Raw genomic sequence first — 5,000 nt, 5'->3', positions numbered from 1 at the left:
CGCCCGATCTCGTCTGATCTCGGAAGCTAAGCAGGGTTGGGCCTGGTTAGTACCTGGATGGGAGACCGCCTGGGAATACCAGGTGTTGTAGGCTTTTTCTTTTCTCACAGTCCGGGGAGAGCTTTTTGCCATGTGTTTCTTGCTCATCATCAAAGCTTTAAACCCTTATTTGAACCTTCTCACCTTCTCTGTCCTGTCCCAGGGCTTATAATTCTTTCTGTCTGACGACAAGCAGCAGCAGCAGCAGCAGCAGCAGCAGCAGCAGCAGCAGCAGCAGAATAAGAGAAGTAAAATAAAAAACTTTCACACCTGCGGCCATACCACCCTGAAAGCGCCCGATCTCGTCTGATCTCGGAAGCTAAGCAGGGTTGGGCCTGGTTAGTACCTGGATGGGAGACCGCCTGGGAATACCAGGTGTTGTAGGCTTTTTCTTTTCTCACAGTCCGGGGAGAGCTTTTTGCCATGTGTTTCTTGCTCATCATCAAAGCTTTAAACCCTTATTTGAACCTTCTCACCTTCTCTGTCCTGTCCCAGGGCTTATAATTCTTTCTGTCTGACGACAAGCAGCAGCAGCAGCAGCAGCAGCAGCAGAAGCAGCAGCAGCAGCAGCAGCAGCAGCAGCAGCAGCAGCAGCAGCAGCAGAATAAGAGAAGTAAAATAAAAAACTTTCACACCTGCGGCCGTACCACCCTGAAAGTGCCCGATCTTGTCTGATCTCGGAAGCTAAGCAGGGTTGGGCCTGGTTAGTACCTGGATGGGAGACCGCCTGGGAATACCAGGTGTTGTAGGCTTTTTCTTTTCTCACAGTCCGGGGAGAGCTTTTTGCCATGTGTTTCTTGCTCATCATCAAAGCTTTAAACCCTTATTTGAACCTTCTCACCTTCTCTGTCCTGTCCCAGGGCTTATAATTCTTTCTGTCTGACGACAAGCAGCAGCAGCAGCAGAAGCAGCAGCAGCAGCAGCAGCAGCAGCAGCAGCAGCAGCAGCAGCAGAATAAGAGAAGTAAAATAAAAAAAATTCACACCTGCGGCCATACCACCCTGAAAGCGCCCGATCTCGTCTGATCTCGGAAGCTAAGCAGGGTTGGGCCTGGTTAGTACCTGGATGGGAGACCGCCTGGGAATACCAGGTGTTGTAGGCTTTTAATTTTTTCTCACAGTCCGGGGAGAGCTTTTTGCCATGTGTTTCTTGCTCATCATCAAAGCTTTAAACCCTTATTTGAACCTTCTCACCTTCTCTGTCCTGTCCCAGGGCTTATAATTCTTTTTGTCTGACGACAAGCAGCAGCAGCAGCAGCAGCAGCAGCAGCAGCAGCAGCAGCAGCAGCAGCAGCAGCAGCAGCAGCAGCAGCAGCAGCAGCAGCAGCAACAGAATAAGAGAAGTAAAATAAAAAACTTTCACACCTGCGGCCATATCACCCTGAAAGCGCCTGATCTCGTCTGATCTTGGAAGCTAAGCAGGGTTGGGCCTGGTTAGTACCTGGATGGGAGACCGCCTGGGAATACCAGGTGTTGTAGGCTTTTAATTTTTTCTCACAGTCCGGGGAGAGCTTTTTGCCATGTGTTTCTTGCTCATCATCAAAGCTTTAAACCCTTATTTGAACCTTCTCACCTTCTCTGTCCTGTCCCAGGGCTTATAATTCTTTCTGTCTGACGACAAGCAGCAGCAGCAGCAGCAGCAGCAGCAGCAGCAGCAGCAGCAGCAGCAGCAGCAGCAGCAGCAGCAGCAGCAGCAGCAGCAGCAGCAGCAGCAGCAGCAGCAGCAGCAGCAGCAGCAGCAGCAACAGAATAAGAAAAGTAAAATAAAGAGCTTTCACACCTGTGGCCATACCACCCTGAAAGCGCCTGAACTCGGAAGCTAAGCAGGGTTGGGCCTGGTTAGTACCTGGATGGGAGACCGCCTGGGAATACCAGGTGTAGTAGGCTTTTTCTTTTCTCACAGTCCGGGGAGAGCTTTTTGCCATGTGTTTCTTGCTCATCATCAAAGCTTTAAACCCTTATTTGAACCTTCTCACCTTCTCTGTCCTGTCCCAGGGCTTATAATTCTTTCTGTCTGACGACAAGCAGCAGCAGCAGCAGCAGCAGCAACAGAATCAGAGAAGTAAAATAAAAAACTTTCACACCTGCGGCCATACCACTCTGAAAGCGCCCGATCTCGTCTGATCTCGGAAGCTAAGCAGGGTTGGCCCTGGTTAGTACCTGGATGGGAGACCGCCTGGGAATACCAGGTGTTGTAGGCTTTTAATTTTTTCTCACAGTCCGGGGAGAGCTTTTTGCCATGTGTTTCTTGCTCATCATCAAAGCTTTAAACCCTTATTTGAACCTTCTCACCTTCTCTGTCCTGTCCCAGGGCTTATAATTCTTTTTGTCTGACGACAAGCAGCAGCAGCAGCAGCAGCAGCAGCAGCAGCAGCAGCAGCAGCAGCAGCAGCAGCAACAGAATAAGAGAAGTAAAATAAAAAACTTTCACACCTGCGGCCATATCACCCTGAAAGCGCCCGATCTCGTCTGATCTTGGAAGCTAAGCAGGGTTGGGCCTGGTTAGTACCTGGATGGGAGACCGCCTGGGAATACCAGGTGTTGTAGGCTTTTAATTTTTTCTCACAGTCCGGGGAGAGCTTTTTGCCATGTGTTTCTTGCTCATCATCAAAGCTTTAAACCCTTATTTGAACCTTCTCACCTTCTCTGTCCTGTCCCAGGGCTTATAATTCTTTCTGTCTGACGACAAGCAGCAGCAGCAGCAGCAGCAGCAGCAGCAGCAGCAGCAGCAGCAGCAGCAGCAGCAGCAGCAGCAGCAGCAGCAGCAGCAGCAGCAGCAGCAGCAGCAGCAGCAGCAGCAGCAGCAGCAACAGAATAAGAAAAGTAAAATAAAGAGCTTTCACACCTGTGGCCATACCACCCTGAAAGCGCCTGAACTCGGAAGCTAAGCAGGGTTGGGCCTGGTTAGTACCTGGATGGGAGACCGCCTGGGAATACCAGGTGTTGTAGGCTTTTTCTTTTCTCACAGTCCGGGGAGAGCTTTTTGCCATGTGTTTCTTGCTCATCATCAAAGCTTTAAACCCTTATTTGAACCTTCTCACCTTCTCTGTCCTGTCCCAGGGCTTATAATTCTTTCTGTCTGACGACAAGCAGCAGCAGCAGCAGCAGCAGCAGCAGCAACAGCAACAGAATAAGAGAAGTAAAATAAAAAACTTTCACACCTGCGGCCATACCACCCTGAAAGCGCCCGATCTCGTCTGATCTCGGAAGCTAAGCAGGGTTGGGCCTGTTTAGTACCTGGATGGGAGACCGCCTGGGAATACCAGGTGTTGTAGGCTTTTTCTTTTCTCACAGTCCGGGGAGAGCTTTTTGCCATGTGTTTCTTGCTCATCATCAAAGCTTTAAACCCTTATTTGAACCTTCTCACCTTCTCTGTCCTGTCCCAGGGCTTATAATTCTTTCTGTCTGACGACAAGCAGCAGCAGCAGCAGCAGCAGCAGCAGCAGCAGCAGCAGCAGCAGCAGCAACAGCAGCAACAGCAGCAACAGCAGCAGCAACAGAATAAGAGAAGTAAAATAAAAAACTTTCACACCTGCGGCCATACCACCCTGAAAGCGCCTGATCTTGGAAGCTAAGCAGGGTTGGGCCTGGTTAGTACCTGGATGGGAGACTGCCTGGGAATACCAGGTGTTGTAGGCTTTTAATTTTTTCTCACAGTCCGGGGAGAGCTTTTTGCCATGTGTTTCTTGCTCATCATCAAAGCTTTAAACCCTTGTTTGAACCTTCTCACCTTCTCTGTCCTGTCCCAGGGCTTATAATTCTTTTTGTCTGACGACAAGCAGCAGCAGCAGCAGCAGCAGCAGCAGCAGCAGCAGCAGCAGCAGCAGCAGCAGCAGCAGCAGCAGCAGCAGCAGCAGCAGCAGCAGCAGCAGCAGCAGCAGCAGCAGCAGCAGCAGCAGCAGCAGCAGCAGCAGCAACAGAATAAGAGAAGTAAAATAAAGAGCTTTCACACATGCGGCCATACCACCCTGAAAGCGCCTGATCTCGGAAGCTAAGCAGGGTAGGGCCTGCTTAGTACCTGGATGGGAGACCGCCTGGGAATACCAGGTGTTGTAGGCTTTTTCTTTTCTCACAGTCCGGGGAGAGCTTTTTGCCATGTGTTTCTTGCTCATCATCAAAGCTTTAAACCCTTATTTGAACCTTCTCACCTTCTCTGTCCTGTCCCAGGGCTTATAATTCTTTTTGTCTGACGACAAGCAGCAGCAGCAGCAGCAGCAGCAGCAGCAGCAGCAACAGAATAAGAGAAGTAAAATAAAACACTTTCACACCTGCGGCCATACCACCCTGAAAGCGCCCGATCTCGTCTGATCGCGGAAGCTAAGCAGGGTTGGGCCTGGTTAGTACCTGGATGGGAGACCGCCTGGGAATACCAGGTGTTGTAGGCTTTTAATTTTTTCTCACAGTCCGGGGAGAGCTTTTTGCCATGTGTTTCTTGCTCATCATCAAAGCTTTAAACCCTTATTTGAACCTTCTCACCTTCTCTGTCCTGTCCCAGGGCTTATAATTCTTTTTGTCTGACGACAAGCAGCAGCAGCAGCAGCAGCAGCAGCAGCAGCAGCAGCAGCAGCAGCAGCAGCAGCAGCAGCAGCAGCAGCAGCAGCAGCAGCAACAGAATAAGAGAAGTAAAATAAAAAACTTTCAGACCTGCGGCCATACCACCCTGAAAGCGCCCGATCTCGTCTGATCTCGGAAGCTAAGCAGGGTTGGGCCTGGTTAGTACCTGGATGGGAGACCGCCTGGGAATACCAGGTGTTGTAGGCTTTTAATTTTTTCTCACAGTCCGGGGAGAGCTTTTTGCCATGTGTTTCTTGCTCATCATCAAAGCTTTAAACCCTTATTTGAACCTTCTCACCTTCTCTGTCCTGTCCCAGGGCTTATAATTCTTTCTGTCTGACGACAAGCAGCAGCAGCAGCAGCAGCAGCAGCAGCAGCAGCAGCAGCAGCAGCAGCAGCAGCAGCAGC

General features: G+C 50.4%; 10 non-coding genes and 4 pseudogenes across 10 annotated transcripts in view; all 14 read left to right on the top strand.

Annotated features, from left to right (window-relative positions):
* The window catches only part of LOC128476344 (5S ribosomal RNA), a 119-nt gene extending 25 nt beyond the window's left edge, over positions 1-94 (top strand). The window contains exon 1 of the ribosomal RNA XR_008347357.1: positions 1-94. This exon is cut by the window's left edge and continues 25 nt beyond it. This is a non-coding gene — a ribosomal RNA (5S ribosomal RNA).
* A 213-nt stretch (positions 95-307) lies between these two features.
* LOC128476341 (5S ribosomal RNA) lies at positions 308-426 on the top strand. Its single transcript, XR_008347355.1, has one exon. It is a non-coding gene; the product is annotated as a 5S ribosomal RNA (ribosomal RNA).
* A 246-nt stretch (positions 427-672) lies between these two features.
* Positions 673-791, top strand: LOC128479094 (5S ribosomal RNA). The gene has a single exon (XR_008349984.1). It is a non-coding gene; the product is annotated as a 5S ribosomal RNA (ribosomal RNA).
* Positions 792-1,022: 231 nt separating this feature from the next.
* On the top strand, positions 1,023-1,141 carry LOC128476340 (5S ribosomal RNA). Its single transcript, XR_008347354.1, has one exon. It is a non-coding gene; the product is annotated as a 5S ribosomal RNA (ribosomal RNA).
* Positions 1,142-1,401: 260 nt separating this feature from the next.
* On the top strand, positions 1,402-1,520 carry LOC128479062 (5S ribosomal RNA). The gene has a single exon (XR_008349953.1). It is a non-coding gene; the product is annotated as a 5S ribosomal RNA (ribosomal RNA).
* Positions 1,521-1,816: 296 nt separating this feature from the next.
* LOC128480492 (uncharacterized) lies at positions 1,817-1,925 on the top strand (annotated as a pseudogene).
* A 195-nt stretch (positions 1,926-2,120) lies between these two features.
* LOC128478710 (5S ribosomal RNA) lies at positions 2,121-2,239 on the top strand. Its single transcript, XR_008349616.1, has one exon. It is a non-coding gene; the product is annotated as a 5S ribosomal RNA (ribosomal RNA).
* Positions 2,240-2,469: 230 nt separating this feature from the next.
* Positions 2,470-2,588, top strand: LOC128478633 (5S ribosomal RNA). Its single transcript, XR_008349541.1, has one exon. It is a non-coding gene; the product is annotated as a 5S ribosomal RNA (ribosomal RNA).
* A 293-nt stretch (positions 2,589-2,881) lies between these two features.
* On the top strand, positions 2,882-2,990 carry LOC128480118 (uncharacterized; annotated as a pseudogene).
* Positions 2,991-3,197: 207 nt separating this feature from the next.
* LOC128477193 (5S ribosomal RNA) lies at positions 3,198-3,316 on the top strand. Its single transcript, XR_008348175.1, has one exon. It is a non-coding gene; the product is annotated as a 5S ribosomal RNA (ribosomal RNA).
* Positions 3,317-3,568: 252 nt separating this feature from the next.
* LOC128480572 (uncharacterized) lies at positions 3,569-3,677 on the top strand (annotated as a pseudogene).
* Positions 3,678-3,988: 311 nt separating this feature from the next.
* On the top strand, positions 3,989-4,097 carry LOC128480602 (uncharacterized; annotated as a pseudogene).
* A 207-nt stretch (positions 4,098-4,304) lies between these two features.
* On the top strand, positions 4,305-4,423 carry LOC128478360 (5S ribosomal RNA). The gene has a single exon (XR_008349283.1). It is a non-coding gene; the product is annotated as a 5S ribosomal RNA (ribosomal RNA).
* A 257-nt stretch (positions 4,424-4,680) lies between these two features.
* LOC128476339 (5S ribosomal RNA) lies at positions 4,681-4,799 on the top strand. Its single transcript, XR_008347353.1, has one exon. It is a non-coding gene; the product is annotated as a 5S ribosomal RNA (ribosomal RNA).
* Positions 4,800-5,000: the final 201 nt, after the last annotated feature.

The sequence above is a fragment of the Spea bombifrons genome, chromosome 2 (genome assembly GCF_027358695.1).
Source record: "Spea bombifrons isolate aSpeBom1 chromosome 2, aSpeBom1.2.pri, whole genome shotgun sequence".
In the NCBI taxonomy this organism is placed as follows: Eukaryota; Metazoa; Chordata; class Amphibia; order Anura; family Pelobatidae; genus Spea; species Spea bombifrons.
Note: the sequence above shows the minus strand (reverse complement) of the source record. Positions and strands in the feature narration are given on the sequence as shown.